Source organism: Ambystoma mexicanum, chromosome 4q, assembly GCF_040938575.1.
Source record: "Ambystoma mexicanum isolate Mex_15411 chromosome 4q, UKY_AmexF1_1, whole genome shotgun sequence".
NCBI classification, from domain to species: Eukaryota; Metazoa; Chordata; class Amphibia; order Caudata; family Ambystomatidae; genus Ambystoma; species Ambystoma mexicanum.
In genome coordinates, this window is record NC_090928.1 from 131,390,148 (window position 1) to 131,413,309 (window position 23,162).

Consider the following 23,162-nt stretch of genomic DNA (forward strand, 5'->3'; position numbering starts at 1 on the left):
TACATCGACCAGGATCTTGCGGCAAAGATGGGGCTTCCGTTACGCCCTAAATCAACCACCGACACTGTTACCACTGTCGACGGCACGGAAATAGTTTCTGGTCCTGTATCCCAATGTACTGCAGCTTTAACCCTTCTGTGCCAGGATGGACACCAAGACTCTATTGTTTTCGACCTCATTAAGGCACCACAGTTGCGATTGATTTTGGGAATGCCATGGTTGGTAGCTCACAATCCTCGAATCGATTGGCGAGCAAAAGAATTGGCCTTTCCCAAGACTTGCGCCCACACATGTTATCGCCAAGAGAAACAACCAGTAGACACCAGAACCTCCACGCTTGTGACTGTGGCAATCGGCACCCTACCAAGTGAATACCAGGACTTTCAAGATGTCTTTCAGAAAGAACAGGCTAATACCCTGCCACCGCATAGACCAAACGATTGCCAAATCGACCTGATACCCGGCGCACAAATCCCTTGTGGGTGAATTTACGCACTCACGGAACCAGAAAACCAGCACCTTAAGTCCTATCTTGACCAGTACCTGGCCAACGGGTTCATCCGTCCCTCAAAGTCTCCAGCAGCCAGTTCTCTATTCTTCGTACCGAAAAAGGAGGGGGACTTCAGAACGTGCATCGACTATCTCGGACTGAACCAGATTACCGTAAACAACCGCTACCCCCTGCCACTGATCCCTGAATTGCTTGATCAAGTCAAAGATGCCCAAATCTGCACAAAACTAGACCTGAGGGGGGCATATCACCTTGTTCGTGTAAAACAGGGGGACGAATGGAAAACCACTTTTCGCACCAAATACGGCTTGTACGAATATCAAGTAATGCCCTTTGGCCTTTGCAATGCGCCTGCTGCATTTCAATACTTCATGAACAATGTCCTACGGGAATGATTGATGTCTGTGCTCTAGTGTACATCGACGATATCCTAGTATATTCCGCATACAAGCAGGACCATGTTAAACACGTCCTATCCCTATTGGAGAAACTCTTTCAACACCAACTCTACGCCAAGCTCGAAAAGTGCTCATTCCATGTCTCTGAGGTGGAATTCCTGGGCTTTATTCTCAGCCCGAATGGAATCCTAATGGATGTACACAAGGTAGATGCTATCCTGAACTGGCCATCCCCAAATTCATTCAAGGGGTTCAAAGTATGCTGGGTTTTGCAAACTTCTACCGCCGGTTCATCCCAGGATTTGCACAAATCGTGCATACCATCACGTCATTACTAAGGAAAAGCAACAAAAAGTTCCAGTGGACAACAGAAGCCGAGGAGGCTTTCCAGGAACTCAAAGCAAGATTCACATCTGCCCCAATCTTATGCCACCCTCGCCCTGATCTCCCATACCTGGTGGAAACGGACGCCTCAAGCATGTCTATGGGAGCCGTCCTCTCACAAAAGGACCCCGAAATGGGCCCGTTACACCCTGTTGCCTTCTGGTCGCGTACATTTACACACCCTGAACTCAATTACGCTATCACAGACAAAGAACTCCTGGCCATTAAGTCAGCCTTTAAGGCATGGGGGCACTACCTCTTGGGCGCCAGACACACAATCACCGTAATAACTGACCACTGGAACCTCAGGTACCTAAAAACGGCAAAGGCCCAATCCTCACGACAACTACGTTGGGCTCTTTTTTGGCTGAATATCACTACGTGATTACATTTCGACCAGGGGTGAAAAACGGGAAGGCTGATGCCCTTTCCCGTATGGGGGTGGAAGAGCAAGGGTATCAGACCCCTGACCCAATAGCAATCTTCCCGAGTGACAAGCTCCTAGGAATCACAACAACCATAACTCAGAAAGAATTACATGAAGAAATCCAAAACCTGAGGAGTCCGGAGAAATTACAATCGTGGAGTGCACAAGGAGAACATTACATGATAAAAGATCACTTGCCCTACTTCAGGAATCGTTTATTCTTACCAAACCAAGAACTACGAGAACAAGTCATGTCCGATTATCATGATTCCTTGATCGAGGGTTACCCTGTAATCGCTAAAACCCTAGCCAAGGTAAAACGAAATTATTGGTGGCCCACGTGGCGTAAAGACATTATCCAATTCATCCTATCTTGTGGAGTGTGTGCTCAAAACAAGTCATCCAAGCAGAAACCGGCTGGGCTATTACAATTTTATTACTAACTTACCACCCAGTCAAAGGTTTAACACTATTCTTGTGGTCGTGGACCTATTTTCAAAAATGGCACATTTCATTCCTCTTAAGGGGCTCCCAAATGCTTCCACTCTGGCAAAGGTATTTCTTGAAGGCATCTTACGGCTCCATGGGTTTCCTTCAGTTTTGGTCTCAGACCGAGGTACTCAATTTGTATCTAACTTCTAGTTAAAATGCTTCTCTATGGCCCAGATCGACATCCGGCTATCCACCAGTCACCATCCCCAAACGGATGGTCAAACTGAGAGGAGAAATCAGACACTCGAGCAGTATCTGCGTTGCATGTTACACCAAGCTGAAGGAAGCTGGTTCGACCTATTATGGATAGCTGAATATGCTTATAATAATTCCCTACACACCAGCACTGGGCAGACACCCTTTTATACCATGTATGGCAGGCACCCACGTACTTCTGAGTTGGACGTTCCTACAACCCTGGAAATGACAGCAGTCAAAACCTTGCACATGACCATTTCTCAAACCTTTAAAAGGGCATCTGAACACCTACTTCAAGCTAAGAATTGCCAAAAGAAGTTTGCTGATCAACACCGAGCAAAGACTCCCAACTACCAAGTGGGAGACAAAGTCTGGCTGGCGTCTAAACACGTGTCCATTAAAGGAGCCCGAACTTTCCGTCCAAGATACCTGGTTCCATTCATTGTCACCTCCGTGATAAATCCTGTGGCGGTCAGACTAGCTTTGCCGTCAAACATGCAAATTCATCCTGTGTTCCACGTGTCTCTCCTTAAACCTGTTCAACCTGGGACCCGGGTAGCAACGTCACCACAGCCAGTAGTAGTCGCCGGGGAGCCAGAATTCAGAGTCAAGGACATCCTAGATTCAAAGTACGTCAGATCCAAATTATACTACTTAGTAGACTGGAAGGGGTATGGTCCACAAGACAGGACATGGGAGCTTTGTGAGTACATCCATGCACCTCGCTTGCTTAAACGATTTCATCAAAACCATCCAACCAAACCAGGACCAGACAGAAGAGCCACCTTGAGAGGGGCCTTGGGGGCGAGTACTGTCATGATTCCTGCCCCTCATGTCCCCAGCCCTCCAAGATGTCAGGCTGGAGCCAGGCCATGATCACCTACATGGCCCTCAAGGGCCTCTCCATCCCTCCAAAGACCCACTTGGAGTCAGACTTGGTGCTTGTGGCACCAGACTCACTCACTCCCATAGGATAACTTTGGGGATTGGACTTGTAGTGCATTGATGGGGACAAGATGGATGCCCCCACATATTTCGGTTCCTAGAACTGCATGTGCGGTCTAGTCTTTTGGGTGTGGTTCAGCCCAGAGGCACCTGGGATACCCAGAGACTATTTAAGCCACACCCAGGCTGAGAAACATGCTTTGCGTTTTCTGCACCTGCAGCGTGACACTCCCCGTGTTCGGATCGGTCTCCAGTAGGCCTGCATCTTTCTTCTGCGCTCAGCTCCTGCAAGAACAAGAACACCGTTAGGAACAGCCTTACCTTGCGGCGCTTCTGCCCATCAGTCATTGCTCCTTCTGTTCTGCGGGCATCTTCGGCGGTGTCATTCCCATCCTGGCACGCCGCTTCCTAAGGAAAAGGGAAAAGAACAGAAAAAAGGAATTAGTAAGCATTCTGCAAATCTTTGCTTATTTTTAAATACTGTATGAGCTTCAAACGCTTACCTGAATCCCAGCCGCTCTGGGGGAACTCTGTCTCCGGAACTTCTCATCCATCTGCAAGAGGGAAAAGACACTCCAGGTTAGCGTGGAAACATCTAGAGGCACCGCATACCGCGCTTACCCGCCGCATTTGTTCTTCATGACCGGCATGCACGCTGAAAACGTTGCGTCACCTAAAAGACACAGAAAAAGAACTCAGTTCAATGCAAATACGAAAGGGGTGCATCGCGCATCGCGCTCTCACTCACCTTCAGCGCTACTCATCTCAGCAGCACGCCGCCATCCCCGGACGCCAGCCATCATCTAAGGAAGGAAAGGAATGAAGTTAGAGAACTGTTCAAAAGACTCATTATACTTACCTGTCGGACTCTTGCCAGTGAAGTAACTAGGCAGCAACAAGCCCGCATCAATCAACGCGCCCCTGCGCTGAAGGCAGGACGGAGAGCACACTATACAAGAAAATAAGGTGAGCTTTGGTTCAAAGGGAAGGGTTGGACCCCGGGGAAGAAGGGGTTCAAGCACACAGAAACAATAGGGAGTTAAACTCTACCAATCCTGTGTTTCATGCCCAGTCTCCGGTCAAATAGCCTCCAGGGAAGGGTTGGAGGTCGTAAGAGGTCAGAACAGGCTGAGTGACGTCCTCGTGGATACCAGGTGAGCGTTACAGAACGCAAAGACTCACATCAAAATCCACCTTGGCGTCATGGAAATGTCAGAAACCGACCAGTTAGCCCACCTGTTGGGGCAGCTACATTCCGAAGTACATGCAGCCAGACAGGAGACCAACACCCTGAGGAGAGAACTGATAGTAGCCAAAGAACGCACTTATGATTTAAGCCGGCAACTTCTCCAGTCACAAGCAGGGCATGCACCATTCCCGGGAAGCATCCCCTTGATGCCAGAGCCATCAGCCAATCCTGTTCAGATAACCCTTCCTGGGGCAGTTCCCTTGGCCCCGCCCAAACTATTTACGGGGGATCCCAAGAGGTTTGCAACGTTCATGAACCAGTACAGCCTGCACTTCCTTTGTAGGCCAGGGGCCTTTCCGAATGACCAATCACGGGTCGCTTTTGTGCTATCCTACCTGAGTGGTAGCGCCGTGGACTGGTCTGTACACCTTTGTGGCCCAAGACGATCCTTTGCTGCATGACTTCAGGGGCTTTCAGCAGGAGATGGAAAATCTGTTCGCCCATCGTACTCATGGGCAGGCATTAGACAACGAACTTCTGTCCCTACACCAAGGGAATCAAGACCTATTAACATACATAGCCACGTTCAATAGACTCGTAGTTGAAGCAGAATGGCCAGTGGAGAAGAGAACCACGTTATTTCATCAGGGGTTGTGGGGGGAGCTCAAGGATGTTCTTGCACAAGTAGTGAACCCCCCGAAAGACTGCTCAGAATTCATTGACCATGTTGTTCAACTGGATCATAGGTTGCAGGACCTAAGAGCAGATCGTACCAGACCGGACCCTCGCCCTGTGTGTGCGCATTCAAAGGACAATACTGCCCGAACAAAGGAAGGTTCAGTAGAACCAATGCAAATCGGGGGGGGTTCACATCCCGCCTTGAGTAAAGCGGAAAGGGATAAAAGGAGACAACAGCAGTTATGTCTGTACTGTAAAAGGTCAGGTCATTTCCTTAAAGAGTGCCATTTGAAGCCACCGAGGAGGATAGTAGGGGCCACGGACAAGGAAGATACCATCAAAGAATCGGAAAACTCACCAGCCCAGCAAGTGTAGGGGTCCACTTGTCGAGCGAAGAAAGTGAACTACAGACCTCCCATTTTGCACTATCTGTGGTCTTGATCAATCACCAACAACCATCTCGGATGCACGCAGTAAGAGCGTACATAGACAGTGGAGCAGTTGGAAATTACATCGACCAGGATCTTGTGGCAAAGATGGGGCTTCCGTTACGCCCTAAATCAACCACCGACACTGTTACCACTGTCGACGGAACGGAAATAGCTTCTGGTCCTGTATCCCAATGCACTGCAGCTTTAACCCTTCTGTGCCAGGCTGGACACCAAGACTCTATCGTTTTCGACCTCATTAAGGCACCACAGTTCCGATTGATTTTGGGAATGCCAAGGTTGGTAGCTCACAATCGTCGAATCGATTGGCGAGCAAAAGAATTGGCCTTTCCCAAGACTTGCGCCCACACATGTTATCGCCAAGAGAAATAACCAGTAGACACCAGAACCTCCACGCTTGCGACTGTGGTAATCGGCACCCTACCAAGTGAATACCAGGACTTTCAAGATGTCTTTCAGAAAGAACAGGCTAATACCCTGCCACCGCATAGACCAAACGATTGCCAAATCGACCTGATACCCGGCGCACAAATCCCTTGTGGGTGAATTTACGCACTCACGGAACCAGAAAACCAGCACCATAAGTCCTATCTTGACCAGTACCTGGCCAACGGGTTCATCCGTCCCTCGAAGTCTCCAGCAGCCAGTCCTCTATTCTTCGTACCGAAAAAGGAGGGGGACTTCAGAACGTGAATCGACTATTGCGGACTGAACCAGATTACCGTAAACAACCGCTACCCCCTGCCACTGATCCCTGAATTGCTTGATCAAGTCAAAGATGCCCAAATCTGCACAAAACTAGACCTGAGGGGGGCATATAACCTTGTTCGCGTAAAACAGGGGGACGAATGGAAAACCGCTTTTCGCACCAAATACGGCTTGTACGAATATCAAGTAATGCCCTTTGGCCTTTGCAATGCGCCTGCTGCATTTCAATACTTCATGAACAATGTCCTACGGGAATGATTGATGTCTGTGCTCTAGTGTACATCGACGATATTCTAGTATATTCCGCATCAAAGCAGGACCATGTTAAACACGTCCGATCCCTATTAGAGAAACTCTGTCAACACCAGCTCTATGCCAAGCTCTAAAAGTGCTCATTCCACGTTTCTAAGGTGGAATTCCTGGGCTTTATTCTCAGCCCGAATGGAATCCGAATGGATGTACACAAGGTAGATGCTATCCTGAACTGGCCATCCCCAAATTCATTCAAGGGGTTCAAAGTATGCTGGGTTTTGCAAACTTCTACCGCCGGTTCATCCCAGGATTTTCACAAATCGTGCATCCCATCACGTCATTACTAATGAAAAGCAACAAAATGTTGCAGTAGACAACAGAAGCCGAGGAGGCTTTCCAGGAACTCAAAGCAAGATTCACATCTGCCCCAATCTTACGCCACCCTCGCCCTGATCTCCCATACCTGGTGGAAACGGACGCCTCAAGCATGGCTATGGGAGCCGTCCTCTCACAAAAGGACCCCGAAATGGGCCAGTTACACCCTGTTGCCTTCTGGCCGCGTAAACTCACACACCCTGAACTCAATTACGCTACCACAGACAAAGAACTCCTGGCCATTAAGTCAGCTTTTAAGGCATGGCGGCACTACCTCTTGGGCGACAGACACACAATCACCATAATAACTGACCAACGGAACCTCCAGTACCTAAAAACGGCAAAGGCCCAATCCTCACGACAACTACGTTGGGCTCTTTTTTTGGCTGAATATGACTACGTGATTACATTTCGACCAGGGGTGAAAAACGGGAAGGCTGATGCCCTTTCCCGTATGGGGGTGGAAGAGCAAGGGTATCAGACCCCTGACCCAATAGCAATCAATCCGAGTGACAAGCTCCTAGGAATCACAGCAACCATAACTCAGAAAGAATTACATGAAGAAATCCAAAACCTGAGGAGTCCGGAGAAATTACAAGCGTGGAGTGCACAAGGAGAACATTACATGATAAAAGATCACTTGCCCTACTTCAGGAATCGTTTATTCTTACCAAACCAAGAACTACGAGAACAAGTCATGTCCGGTTATCATGATTCCTTGATCGAGGGCTACCCCGGAATCGCTAAAACCCTAGCCAAGGTAAAACGAAATTATTGGTGGCCCACGTGGCGTAAATACATTATCCAATTCATCCTATCTTGTGGAGTGTGTGCTCAAAACAAGTCATCCAAGCAGAAACCGGCTGGGCTATTACCATTTTATTACTAACTTACCACCCAGTCAAGGGTTTAACACTATTCTTGTGGTCGTGGACCTATTTTCAAATATGGCACATTTCATTCCTCTTAAGGGGCTCCCAAATGCTTCCACTCTGGCAAAGGTATTTCTTGAAGGCATCTTACGGCTCCATGGGTTTCCTTCAGTTTTGGTCTCAGACCGAGGTACTCAATTTGTATCTAACTTCTGGTTAAAATGCTGCTCTATGGCCCAGATCGACATCCGGCTATCCACCAGTCACCATCCCCAAATGGATGGTCAAACTGAGAGGAGAAATCAGACGCTCGAGCAGTATCTGCGTTGCATGTTACACCAAGCTGAAGGAAGCTGGTTCGACCTATTATGGATAGCTGAATATGCTTATAATAATTCCCTACACACCAGCACTGGGCAGACACCCTTTTATACCATGTATGGCAGACACCCACGTACTTCTGAGTTGGACGTTCCTACAACCCTAGAAATGACAGCAGTCAAAACCTTGCACATGACCATTTCTCAAACCTTTCAAAGGCAGCTGAATACCTACTTCAAGCTAAGAATCGCCAAAAGAAGTTTGCTGATCAACACCGAGCAAAGGCTCCCTACTACCAAGTGGGAGACAAAGTCTGGCTGGCGTCTAAACACGTGTCCATTAAAGGAGCCCGAACTTTCCGTCCAGGATACCTGGTTCCATTCACTGTCACCTCCGTGATAAATCCTGTGGCGGTCAGACTAGCTTTGCCGTCAAACATGCAAATTCATCCTGTGTTCCACGTGTCTCTCCTTAAACCTGTTCAACCTGGGACCCGGGTAGCAACGTCACCACAGCCAGTAGTAGTCGCCGGGGAGCCAGAATTCGATGTCAAGGACATCCTAGATTCAAAGTACGTCAGATCCAAAATATACTACTTAGTAGACTGGAAGGGGTCTGGTCCACAAGACAGGACATGGGAGCCTTGTGAGTACATCCATGCACCTCGCTTGCTTAGACGATTTCATCAAAACCATCCAACCAAACCAGGACCAGACAGAAGAGCCACCTTGAGAGGGGCCTTGGGGGGGGAGTACTGTCATGATTCCTGCCCCTCATGTCCCCAGCCCTCCAAGATGTCAGGCTGGAGCCAGGCCACAATCACCTACATGGCCCTCAAGGGCCTCTCCATCCCTCCAAAGACCCACTTGGAGTCAGACTTGGCGCTTGTGGCACCAGACTCACTCACTCCCTTAGGATAACATTGGGGATTGGACTTGTAGTGCATTGATGGGGACAAGATGGATGCCCCCACATATTTCGGTTCCCAGAACTACATGTGCGGTCTAGTCTTTTGGGTGTGGTTCAGCCCAGAGGCACCTGGGACACCCAAAGACTATTTAAACCACACCCAGGCTGAGAAACATGCTTTGCGTTTTCTGCACCTGCAGCGTGACACTCACCGTGTTCGGATCGGTCTCCACTAGGCCTGCATCTTTCTTCTGCGCTCAGCTCCTGCAAGAACAAGAACACCGTTAGGAACAGCCTTACCTTGCGGCGCTTCAGCCCATCAGTCATTGCTCCTTCTGTTCTGCGGGCATCTTCGGCGGTGTCATTCCCATCCTGGCACGCCGCTTCCTAAGGAAAAGGGAAAAGAACAGAAAAAAGGAATTAGTAAGCATTCTGCAAATCTTCGCTTATTTTTAAATACTGTACGAGCTTCAAACGCTTACCTGAATCCCAGCCGCTCTGGGGGAACTCTGTCTCCGGAACTTCTCATCCATCTGCAAGAGGGAAAAGACACTCCAGGTTAGCGTGGAAACATCTAGAGGCACTGCATACCGCGCTTACCCACTGCATTTGTTCTTCATGACTGGCATGCACGCTGAAAACGTTGCGGCACCTAAAAGACACAGAAAAAGAACTCAGTTCAATGCAAATACGAAAGGGGTGCATCGCACATCGCGCTCTCACTCACCTTCAGCGCTACTCATCTCAGCAGCACGCCGCCATCCCCGGACGCCGGCCATCATCTAAGGAAGGAAAGGAACGAAGTTAGAGAACTGTTCAAAAGACTCATTATACTTACCTGTCAGACTCTTGCCAGTGAAGTAACTAGTCAGCAACGAGCCCGCATCAATCAACGAGCCCCTGCGCTGAAGGCAGGATGGAGAGCACACTATCCAAGAAAACAAGGTGAGCTGTGGATCAAAGGGAAGGGTTGGGCCCCGGGGAAGAAGGGGTTCAAGCACACAGAGACACTAGGGAGTTAAACTCTACCAGTCCTGTGTTTCTGTCACGCTCGGCGACCGCGGCCGCGGCCGCGATCGCTGGTGCTTATGGAGACGCTGGCGCTGGAGCGGCCATTGACATGGCCGCTACGCAGCCGCACGTTCTCCGGCAGCGTTCTAGCGTTCGGCCGTCTTTCCAACGGCGCACTTTATCAGGAGCGCCAACCCGGAAGTCCGCGCGTTGCAACCTATTCGCGTTAGGCTTCCGGGTTGGTACGCTCCTGTCTCTTTCCTCCGTGTTCCACGTACATTTCCTATATTATCCCTAATCTTGGCTCTTCTCTGCTAGCCTTGGCTCTGCTCTGCTTGCAGTCTAGATCTTCTCCTTGTGGTATTCTACTCTCTCTCTTTCCCTTACCCTCTCAATCCTCCAAGCTTCTCTTCTATCCTTAGATCCTACTACAGATTGCCTCAGCTATTCCCCTGGTCTTCCCTTCCTGGTCGGATGGTCTTGGCCTGCATATCATTTCTATCCGGTATCCAGCCTGCGTACTCCATCAAAAGGGGGTTTTTTATGCCTGTTGGCTTTTTCCCCTGCATTGGTCTGCCCCGGTTCGGGGGCCCACCTTAGGCCCCGAGTCAGAGGGGCAGGGTGGCTTCCTCTCGAGGCAGACCCCATCTGCTTTCCAGAGAAGAAGCTTTGAGAAGGAGGAGATTTGGACTCCAGACTGAAGAAGAGTCAACAGGTGAGCAGGAGGGCATAAGGGACACCGTGGTTGGGAAGGAATCCGTTAAATCAGGGAGCATATCTGACAGTTTGCAACGCCCAAGAAGCAATATGGCCTCCCCTGAGCAGATCCAAGAATTAGTGGCCGCGGTCCAGGCCATGAACGTGGAATTGCAGAATGTAAAGGCCGATAATGCAGTTCTGCGGCAGATGATCTCCAATCGAGAAGCTAGAGATTCCGACCTACCTCCTATGTCATTATCCACAGGCAAATTCGATGGCACCCACAAACGCTTAAAAGAATTTTTGGAAGCATGTTCCGTTTACTTTGCATTCAGACCGCTGATGTTTTCCAATGACCAGGCCAAGGTGGGGTACATGATATCTAACATGAGCGGAAATGCCTTGGCCTGGGCCACCCCCTTTGTGACCAACAATAACCCTATTATTAGAGATTATGGGGGTTTTCTGGCCTTATTGCGCCAGGCCTTTGAACAACCTGAAGTAACCCAAGTAGCTGCAGAGGAACTTTTGGATGTACAGCAGGGCCCCCAGGATCTGTTGACTTACATCTCCACCTTTAAACGTTTGGCCTCGGACGCTGGATGGCCAGAAAGAGCCCAGTATACTATTTTCCGTCGTGGATTGAAGGAGGAGATAAAGGATGAGCTGGCCAGAATAGCCCGTCCTACTACTTTGTCAGACTTATTCTCAATAGTAACACAGATCGACTATCGCCTTAGTGAACGCAAGGCAGAGAAGAAGAAGCAGAAGGGGTATCACAACCCTCCATCCAATGCCTACCCTATGCCCTCACTGTCTCATTCCAGCAATAAAGAGGAACCCATGCAAGTTGGTTCCGCTCGGTCCCCGTTAACCTCCGAAGAAAGAAGACGTCGGAGAGATGCAGGTCTCTGCATGTACTGTGGATCCGGCTCACACTTGCTTCGAAATTGTACGGAAGTACCTCCTAGACGCTCGGGAAACGATCAACCTCGGAACTGAAGGGGACAAGTAACCGAGGTCCGACAACAAGTCCCTATGTTACGGTGACAGTAGCATCTCAGTCAACCACCATGGACTCTCGCCTCATGGCAATATCTATCCGTTTGGAAACCCCAACAAAGGTCTTCACCACTACGGCGCTTTTGGATTGTGGAGCCGCAGGAATGTTCATGGACACTGAGTGGGCACACAAACATGGTCTCCCACTACAAAAACTGGAAGAAGTCCAGAAGGTTGAAGGAGTGGATGGTTCTCCCCTGTCGTCGGGGCCCATCACCCATTCCACTATCTCCTTGAAGATGTGCATTCTTCAGCATACCGAACAGATCCAATTTGATCTAATTCGAGCAGCCCATTTTCCGGTTATCCTGGGTATTCCGTGGTTAAGGAGGCACAACCCGCTCATCGACTGGACTCAAAATACCCTGGCTTTCACCTCCTCTTCTTGTAAGCAAAACTGTCTACTCCATGCCTCCGAAGATTTGGTACAGGTATTCACTCCTCAACAAGAAGGAGTACATGAAGTTTGTAAGATTCCTTCGGAATTGGCCGAGTTCCAAGCTGTCTTCAAAGACAATCCGATTTTGGATCTCCCACCTCATCGCCCAGAAGACTGTGCCATTGAGCTGGTAGAAGACGCTCTAGTTCCATTTAGTCGTATGTTTTCCTTATCTCTGTTAGAGAAGAAGGCGCTCAGAAAGTACTTGGACTCTCATCTGACTAATGGTCTCATTCGTCCCTCTAAGTCACCGGCTGGAGCCTCACTATTCTTCATACCAAAAAAAGATTCCTCAGAGTTAAGGCCCTGTATCGACTACAGAGGTCTTAATAAGGTCACGGTACGCGACCGATATCCAATGCCTTTAATAGCAGACATACTGGAAGCTGTACAAGGGTCAACCATCTTCTCAAAATTGGATCTCCGGAGTGCTTACCACCTTCTCCGGATAAGAGATGGAGATGAATGGAAGACTGCCTTTCGGACACCCTTTGGCCTTTTCGAATACCGAGTGATGCCATTTGGTTTGGTTAATGCTCCCGCCATATTCCAGCGTTTTGTGGATCGCTTATTTTCTGATCTATTATTCCTCAATGTCATTGTCTACCTAGATGACATCTTGGTTTTCTCAAAATCCTTCTCAGAACATACCTCACATCTTCAGACAGTGTTTCATCGTCTACAGATCCAACATCTATTAATCAAACCGGAAAAGTGCCTTTTCTACGTATCCTCTGTTCCTTATTTGGGATATGTCTTATCTCCGAAAGGCATAACCATGGATCCCAGAAAGGTGTCTTCCATTCTAAATTGGCCAGCACCCACGTCGTTGAAGGAGGTCCAACGATTCTTGGGATTAGCCAACTTCTATAGGAAGTTTATAGGACATTTTTCTCAAATAGTGCTGCCCATTACTTCATTGCTCAAGAAGGATGCCAAGCCTTTTCAATGGTCGGAAACGGCCAACCATGCCTTTATGGACTTAAAGAAGAGATTCTGTTCCGCACCTATTCTGGCCCAACCTGATCAGTATCAGCCCTTTATAGTAGAGGCGGATGCTTCCGCAAGTGCCTTGGGAGCGGTACTTCTTCAACTCAAGGACGGACTGGAACACCCTATTGCATACCTTTCTAAGACTCTATCCACGAGTCAACTGAATTACTCCGTAATTGAAAAGGAACTTCTAGCTCTCAAGGTGGCCTGCGAAGAGTGAAGACACCTACTTCAAGGTGGTTCACATCCATTCACTCTACGTACAGATCATAAGAACTTACAGATTCTTCGAAACATGGAATGTGTAAACTCCAGACAGGTTCGCTGGGCGCATTTCTTCAGCCAATATGACTTTTCTATTTCCTATATTCCAGGCACTCAGAACAGCTTGGCGGACGCTCTATCGAGGTGTCAGTCCTCCGATTATCACTCTTCTTCTTCTGGTCAGAAGATGTTTTTTCGGAACCGAATAGTGGGAATAGTCTCGTCATTTCTTCAAGAAGTTAAGACCGCTACTCATCCCAATTTGGCAACCTCCGTGCCGGGCAACTTACATCCTCAACTTCGCTGGTCTGAAGGACTTTTACTGGTGGGGCAACGGTTGTACGTTCCTTCTAAACCCCTACAATTGAAGATTCTGGAATGGGGTCACGACCATGTTACCGCCGGTCATAGGGGTGTCAAAGGTACATTGGAATTAATCTCTCGCTCCTTCTTTTGGCCTTCTCTTTCTCACGACGTGAAACAACACTGTAAGTCGTGTATGATCTGCGCCCAAAACAAGAACCCCACTCATAAGCCTTATGGGTTGTTGATGCAACCAGTATTACCAAGCCAACCATGGTCTCAAATATCCACAGACTTTATAGTAGACCTGCCCCGATCCCAGGGGCTGACATGTCTCATGGTAACCGTTGATTCATTCACTAAGCTGGCCCACTTCTCGGCACTTAAAGGAGTACCATCCGCTACAGAAATGGCAGAAGTATTCCTTAGGGACATATTCAGAATCCACGGACTTCCGGATAAGATTATTTCTGATCGGGGCTCTCAATATACCTCTCGATTTTGGGGAGCATTATGTCAACGGTTGGGTATCGAGAGAGCCTTGTCATCCGGTTTCCATCCTCAGACGAATGGTCAGACAGAACGCCTCAATGCATCCCTGGAACAATACCTTCGATGTTATGTCAACAAGAATCAAGACAATTGGGTGAGTCTTCTACCCACCGCCGAATTCGCGTATAACAACGCTGTACATTCGGCAACTGGACTCAGCCCTTTCTTTTGTTCTTATGGCTTTCACCCGAGAAGTATACTACCAGTCTTCTCTTCTCCCTCTAATATACCCACCATCGAATCCTCATTGGATCAACTAACTACAGCTCACTCTACCGCACAACGAAGTCTGGTATCCGCCAGACGCAGGTATAAGGAGGTGTCTGATCGAGCTCGTTTACCGGGTCCTGATTGGAAGGAAGGAGAGCGAGTCTGGTTGTCCACCAGATATTTGCCTAAATGGGTCCACCCAACCAAACTTACACCCCGGTATATCGGACCTTTTAAGATACTCAAGAAGATTAACCCAGTGGCTTATCGACTACAACTCCCCAAGTCCATGTCTCGGATTCACCCAGTCTTTCACTCCTCTCTCTTCCGTCTAGTGGACCCAAACACTCCCGTTAAAAGGACCACTAAACTTGCGTGTAATCCCCAGGCTATCCCTGAAGAATATGAAGTGTCTGCCATATTAGATTCCAGATATCGCAGAGGCAGATTGGAATACCTTGTGTCGTGGAAGAACTATCCTAGTTCAGAGAATTCTTGGGAACCCTGGTCATATGTTCATGCTCCTAGACTATTAAAGGGTTTTCACCGAACTCGTCCGGGGAAGCCCGGAGGGTTAGGATCTGGAGGGAGGCATACTGTCACGCTCGGCGACCGCGGCCGCGGCCGCGATCGCTGGTGCTTATGGAGACGCTGGCGCTGGAGCGGCCATTGACATGGCCGCTACGCAGCCGCACGTTCTCCGGCAGCGTTCTAGCGTTCGGCCGTCTTTCCAACGGCGCACTTTATCAGGAGCGCCAACCCGGAAGTCCGCGCGTTGCAACCTATTCGCGTTAGGCTTCCGGGTTGGTACGCTCCTGTCTCTTTCCTCCGTGTTCCACGTACATTTCCTATATTATCCCTAATCTTGGCTCTTCTCTGCTAGCCTTGGCTCTGCTCTGCTTGCAGTCTAGATCTTCTCCTTGTGGTATTCTACTCTCTCTCTTTCCCTTACCCTCTCAATCCTCCAAGCTTCTCTTCTATCCTTAGATCCTACTACAGATTGCCTCAGCTATTCCCCTGGTCTTCCCTTCCTGGTCGGATGGTCTTGGCCTGCATATCATTTCTATCCGGTATCCAGCCTGCGTACTCCATCAAAAGGGGGTTTTTTATGCCTGTTGGCTTTTTCCCCTGCATTGGTCTGCCCCGGTTCGGGGGCCCCCCTTAGGCCCCGAGTCAGAGGGGCAGGGTGGCTTCCTCTCGAGGCAGACCCCATCTGCTTTCCAGAGAAGAAGCTTTGAGAAGGAGGAGATTTGGACTCCAGACTGAAGAAGAGTCAACAGGTGAGCAGGAGGGCATAAGGGACACCGTGGTTGGGAAGGAATCCGTTAAATCAGGGAGCATATCTGACAGTTTCAGGCCCAGTCTCCAGTCGAATAGCCTCCAGGGAAGGGTTCGAGGTCGTAAGAGGTCAGAACAGACTGAGTGACGTCCCCGTGGATATCAGGTGAGTGTTACTGAGTGACAACCAGAACTGCATACAGTATGTAAAAGTGACCTTCTCCCCTGAGTACTCCAGCTTCTTTGCTGGACTGGAGGACCAGAACCATTCAAGATGGTCCACCTACAGGGTGGCCATCTTGAAACACTTTTCTGCCCACAGAAACCCCCAAGTGGCTCGCAAAGCGGTCTACAATCTGCAGTGCGGGGAAGATCAGGCCCCACGAGAATTTGTGCAGGAGCTCAAACGCGCCTTTGCACAAACCACTTGGAGGGTTCGCACGGATATCAGGGAGTTTGTAACCATCTTCGTTCATGCACTCCCAAAGTCTATTATGACCGTGCTGGTGAGGTATTTCCATGACAAAAGATTTCTGGACTGGGTCATAGAGCAGGCGACCTGCATTTATGAGGTCCAAAAACCTGCAGAAAATAAAAATCTGGCCAAGAAACCCAAACCAGCCAACACCCCTGCTGCTGCTAAGGTGGTGGAGGTGAAGGTTGCCCCCATTTTAAACCTAGAGATAGGTCGGCCTACAAATGTACCTACACAAAATCAGCAAAATCAGAGACCCAGACGGCCTTCAGGCCAATCACAAACAGGTGTCAGTCAGGGAGGTAATCCCACCAATGGGACCCCTAACTCCCCTGATTATATCAGTCCCCGATACAAGGGCATCCAACCAATCTTGGGGTATGTATGGACTCCCCAGCCCAAGGTGGGGGATCAAATCAGGTAAGTACTACCCCGGGAAACTTCCCTCCTAACTTCCCCCAGGAGGGCAGTAAATTCCCCAAATGCTGGGTTAAGTTTCTTCCCCCGATACTCACAAAACCCCAACCTGCAGGACAACCCTCCCTTCATTCCCCGATTTCAGGAACCCAGACAACCCAAGCCGGGAGTGGGGAGGCCAAGGGTGGAGGGTTACCAAAATTCACAATATCCAGAGTACTACAGGAGAAGGGATATTTACCCTTCTCGTGATCCACCTAGATGTGAACAAAGACCCTGTACCAGCCGGAACCGGTGTCCCAACTGGAGGGCCAGGTCCAGAACCTAACACAGGATCTGGGTCGCATGTTGAGTGCTCAACAGAACCCTCAGATGAACATGGCAGCTCAGAACCCCACAAACCAAGGGTCTGGTACCCTAGAACAATGACAGGGCGAGAACCCTGACAACTCACCAGTTCCAGAGGAGGAGGCACGGGGGAAGGGAGGTGTAAAGCCCTAGATAAAGCTTCCTTCCTTACTCGTGGAAAGCCCCTGGACACCCAGGAACCGGAACAATAATCTCCTGCCCCCGAAAATCTGCAACCCAACGAACAGCGGGTAGGTAGGAGAAATAAAGACCTCAAAAAGGCACATTTTGTGGAGGAAGTTAGTGTCCTCCAATTTGAAGGGGAAGAGTCCTTAGAGGATTCTGGGAAAAACATCTTTTCCTTCAGGGACGGGGGGACTCCTCCCAAAGAAAAATGGGTCCCAAGAGATGTAAATGAAGACTGGGTGGGTGTGGGGACTGAGTCAGAATCGCCCATCCTTGAACCCCAGAATGATCATCGGGGAAACCCAATAGTAACAGAGGGATCCCAAACCTCACAAACCAATTCTGTTGACTGCCTCCAAAAAGCGTGAGGGGCAGCCCAGAATCAGAAAAAGGGGAGCCCGAAACGCCCCAAATATAAGAATGTAAAATTTTTCTTTCAGATCCCCAAACTCCAACACAGAATTACGCCCAAACTACCCCTGTGTCGGAGTCAAAAATAAGGAAATTGACCAAACAGCTTTCACAAAATGCACATTACCTTTGCCCATTGGAGGAGAGAAAGGGTAGATTTTATGCCCCCTTCCAAGTGCAAGGGCAATGTACATTTTCGGTGCTGGTGGACACTGGATCCCAAGCCACTCTTCTGTCAAGAAGGGCCTTTGAGCAGCTAAATTCAGGAAGGGGGGAGAGATCCCAGATCCCTCTAACCCCTCTTCCTGGACAACTCCAGAACTTCAATGGGAATGAAATTCCTTTCGAGGGGACTGCGGTTTTGGAAATAAAAATTGGGCGACACAAAGTGAAACACCCAGTCATAGTCGTGACTCCAGAGGGCACACCCTGGCTACTAGGAAGTGACATCCTGCATAGGTTGTCCCCCCTAATAGACTGTGTGAAGAATGTCCTCTGGACTCAGACTAACAGGCCAATTAAATTGAAACAGAGTGTCAACCATGTTAGTTTAAATGGCACATGCCACATGGTTGAACAGAAACCTGATCATATTGAGTTTCATTTCCAGAACAATCAAATACCTCATGTGACAGTAATTGCTGTAGGACACAAAACTGGTGATAGGAACTCCTCTCCATTCCTGAATATCAACCTTCCTTCCAGTTTCAAGTGGCATTCCACCCTGGAAGGAAATACTTTGAAATTCTATACCAATTCACAATTGGAAAATCCCAATTCTATAGCCGAAATTGATAACAAACCAGCACAAAGTGTAGCTGGCATTCAGAAGAAGGGCGAACAGCTCTTCTTCCCGATTCAGTTAAATGACGGGAAGGAGTCTGTCCTCGCCTGAGTTGACTTGAATAGTGAATAAAGCTTAATCAGCGAAGTATTATTCAGGAAACTTCCAAAAGACCAGACCCTGCCCGCTGTGGAGTCAGTTTGTCAGTGGGTATGGGGCCTGGAAATTCCCCGCTCCAAACAACTTCTGCTTAGCAGTTGTATGATAAAAATTTCTATAGGTTACAAAAGCATATAACATAACTTTTGAGTTGTGCAAGGTGTTCCTTCCGCCTTTTACTTGGGCAGTCATATCCTGAACAGACTCGAAATTAATTTGGATCTGAGTAATTGCCAAGCCCGGTCCCAGCTGGAGAGTAAATCTAAGGGCCCTGGCAGTCCTAAAGAAAGACTTTCGGTCAGCTCCATTGCTCCCGTAGTTAATTGAAGTTCAAAAATGGAGAAGAGGTCACCATCCCAGGACTAGCCTAGAGTCTGTATCCCTAAAGGCGAATTGACAGAAGAAAAATGGGTCCATATTAATCAGCTAAAGAGTTGTCATCCTAGGCACACTTTGCAGCAAATTGAGGAGCCAAGAGAGAATCAAATAGAGGAGACATCTGAAGCATGAGAATAAGAAAAAGAAGAATCAGAAGGGAACGAGGGATTTATAAATATAATTATGTAACAGGGAGTATTTTTCTTCACTATCCATTGCCATTATTGAATGCATGCATGTCCCACTGCTGTCAACCCTATTGGAAGGCAGTTAGTGGGAAAATGAAGTAACCAGTTCTGATTTATTTAATAGATCCGTACTGGTTGCGCCTATTCAAAAACCCAGGAGGACCTCCCCGTTGACCTGGAAGGGAGAAATTAAAGAAAATCTGGGAGTGTCTCTCAACACCATGAAGGAAGATCAAGAGAAAGCTGAGGGGTGTCATTCCACACTCCAACAAGAGACAGCAAGACGATCGGGGCGTTCCACTCTCCGATGGAAGAAGGACTCCTGACTGATGAAGCCCACCTTGCCCTACTCTCCCTTGACAAGGATCTCAGAAGAGTCGGAGAGGGGGTATCTGTGGGCTACATTGACCCACTGAACAGAATGTCGCCAAAACCAAGCTGCATTTGCGCATAAACAGCAAAATGGTTGACATCAGGTGGGCGATCCGCACCATGAGGAGAGGGGAAGCGCCAGGTAGTGACGGGCTTCCGGTAGAGTTTTATGCAATGTTTGCTGATGACTTGATTCTGCAGCTCCAGAAGGTTTATGAGGAGGCATTTCAGAGAGGCTGCCTCCCAGAATCAATGAGGGAGGCGGTGATTACGGTGATGCTAAAAGAGGGGAAGGACCCGAAGGAATGTGCGGCCTATCAGCCCATTTCTCTATTGAATATGGATGGGAAAATCCTGGGAAAGATCCTAGCTGCTAGGTTGGTGACGGTTGCGCCGGGTCTGATACACCCGGACCAATGTGGGTTTATTGAGGGCAGGAATACATGGGGTCACATTTCCCGACTTCATCATGTGATGGATATGGTGAGGTCACAAAGGCATGATATGGCGATAGCTTTATTTGACGCCATGAAGGCGTTTGATTCCTTGGAATAGAAGTGGTTGTTCAGGGTGCTGCAGGAATTCCGATTTGGGGAAAGCATCTGCAGGTGGTTGGCCCTACTATATACTAAACCGCTAGCGATGGTGAGGACTAATAATTGGGTGTCGGGGACGTGGGAGTTGGGAAGATTGACAAGGCAGGGATGTGCGGCTTCCCCGATTTTGTTTGCGTTAGCCCTAGAGCCGTTGGCGGTGTTCCTTTGGCAGGAAATGGCAGAGGCCGGAATTGAGGTGGGAGGGCAAAGACATATATGGCCTCATTACACGGTACCGGTAAACCCTTACCGCCTTACTACGAGTTCCCTTTGCGGGACCCGACCTTAACGGCTGGTTTTACCAGCCGTTAAAGTAGGGTGCCGCAAAGGGACCTTGGTGCGTAATTAGCACCTTCCCCATTCCCATTGAGCCCTATGGGGGCAAAAGTGGAAATGGGGAAGTGCCTTGGTGAATGGGGAATTACCGCCCCCGCTCACCTTGGAGTAGGGCGGTAATTCCGCCATCCACCAAGGCGGACACGGTAAAATACCAGCTAATAGCGCCATGGTTACCGCCTACCGTGTAATGAGGCCCATAGTGTCGCTTTATGCAGACGATTTGTTATTATATGTGGTAGACCCCAAGAAGTATCTCCCAGAACTTTTGGAAGTGTTGCAGAACTTTAGGTATATGTTGGGGTTCTGTATAAACCCGGAGAAGTCGGTCTTGTTTCCGTTAGGGGGCTCACGGGAACGTCAGTTGGAGGACTTGCCAGAGGTGGGGATAAGATGGGAAAAGGAGTCTTTTCGGTATCTGGGGGCACAGGTGTTCCATGACGTGGTGGATACATTTGTGCATAACACAGGGAGGGCATTATCCAAAATGGGAGATTCTATCCAATTCTGGAAGATACTGCCCCTTTCATTGATGGGTAGAGTGGCACTATGTAAAATGGTGATCCTGCCGCGGTTGCTCTACTTCTTCACTAATATACCGTATGTGGCAAAGAGAGTGTTCTGTGGGGGAAGTTACCGGGGGGAAAACGAAATAAGGTACGAAACAGGCTGGGCCGGTTCTTGCTCATATTGGCAAAGCGCCGAATGGCGATAGCGTGGAAATTGCCGCAGAGCCCGGTAATCAATTTATGGCGGAAGGACGTACGGAGATGGGGCTTAGCAGAATTAACGGTATTGCAGAATGTAGATGCAGAGGATGATAGGGAGGAGGTAACAGTTAACTGGTCCCAACTGCTAAATGATCTGTCAAGGGATAATGACCTACCCCTGCCGTGAAACTGCCTGTTTTGGAGGGGGAATATGAGGGAGTTATGGGAAGGGGGAAAATATGGGGGTAGAAACTGGAGATAGACCTACTCAAATCTCAACGAACAATAAACACTGAAGACTATGTGCGGTCACCAATGGAGACTGAAGGATTCAGATGGGTTATCGGGATAGGGGGAGGGGGAGAAGAGGGGTGGGCAGGAAGGGCAATTCGTTGAATCGCCTGATTAAAGTTTGTTATTGAATATGGGGAGATTGCCATTGGGGGACAGGGGGGAAGTTTTGAGAACTGTTATGCCAAAATGTTAATAAAGAGTGTTAAAAAAACAGTAAGATGGTTGTGCTGGCTCCTGTGAGCACCATGGCCTTAAAACTGCATTTTGCAGCAACAGAAAAGATGCCTGCACCATCTTGCCAAGCATACATTGGGCAGGATGGAACAAGAGGATACACTGACGGAGCGTGCCAGTGTGTTCTGACATATACAGATGGAATAAAGTGAAAAGGCAGTACTGCTTTGCTGAAAGCCCAAAATCCCCATTAAAAAGGAAACTTTTTCACTTTTGAAAATGCTGCTCTGACGCTATTTCTATCTGTTCTTCCTTGAACCACTGTAATTAATAAGGTCCTGCCAGGCCCAGTATATCTCATTGTGCTTCAGCAAAACCAGGCATGACTTCTGAATGTCAGGCCCGGTCAAATCAACTCTGAGAAAAATCTACAAAGAGCTTCACTTTTCCCACATGGGAAAACACGTTAATTTTCTTTACAATGTATCAAAGCTCAGTAGTTCAAAGAAACTAACTATAGCTGCAAGACAGTGTGGGAATCCAGAGGGAGATGTAAAACCGAGATTACAAAAAAGAAATGCCAGCTTTTCACCAGACATGTAAAATGGGCTTTGAAAACTCAAGGAGAGAAAGGCCTGTTTTAAAAGCAAAGTGTTGAATAAAATCCTGCCATTGTCTAGCAATGTGAAGGGGTTTGTTGCTGGGGAAAAATACACACATGGGTTATTTTGTTCAACTGGCTTGTTTAATTCAGGACCAAATATAAGAAAGTAAAACTGTTAAACCATATTGGCTGGATTTTGCAAGTTCCAAAAGAAAGATGGGTTTCTGCTTGGGGGGTGGGGGGATGCTACCAACAGAAGAGCCTGTCTCAGCAGATACTAATGCCTCAGTGATAATGATTAGGTTGGACAGAATCTAGTCTAGGCTGAACCCACTGACAATGGGACTTCCAGGACAAGTTAGTGTGAAGTGCGAAGTGGGGTAGGGCCAATAAACCTTCAATCCAGATGGGAAACCCCCACCTTGCTCTGGAGGAAATGACAGTTGGTGGCAGCTGAAGAAAGAAAAATAATGGCCCAGTGACAGACAAAGGACTGCCATTTGCTTCCAAAGACTATTTATGAAAAGAAATCCCTGCAGCAAGACTTTGTAAAAATGTAAAAAAGTTTGCAGTTTAAAAGTGTTTTTTTTGGGCTTTCATTTAAGACATGGTAGAATTCACTGACCCTTTGGGAATGGAAATGGCAAAGAATCGTAGATTACAAGGAAAGTATCTATGATGCCAATGTAAATTGTTATACTTACATCCCTTATGTTAATCCACACGTGTATAAAGTTTTGGAATTTTTAGGCCAAAGCGTTCATACTCAAAATTACCAGAAAGTCTTAGAAGGGCGAAAAAAAAATGTCTC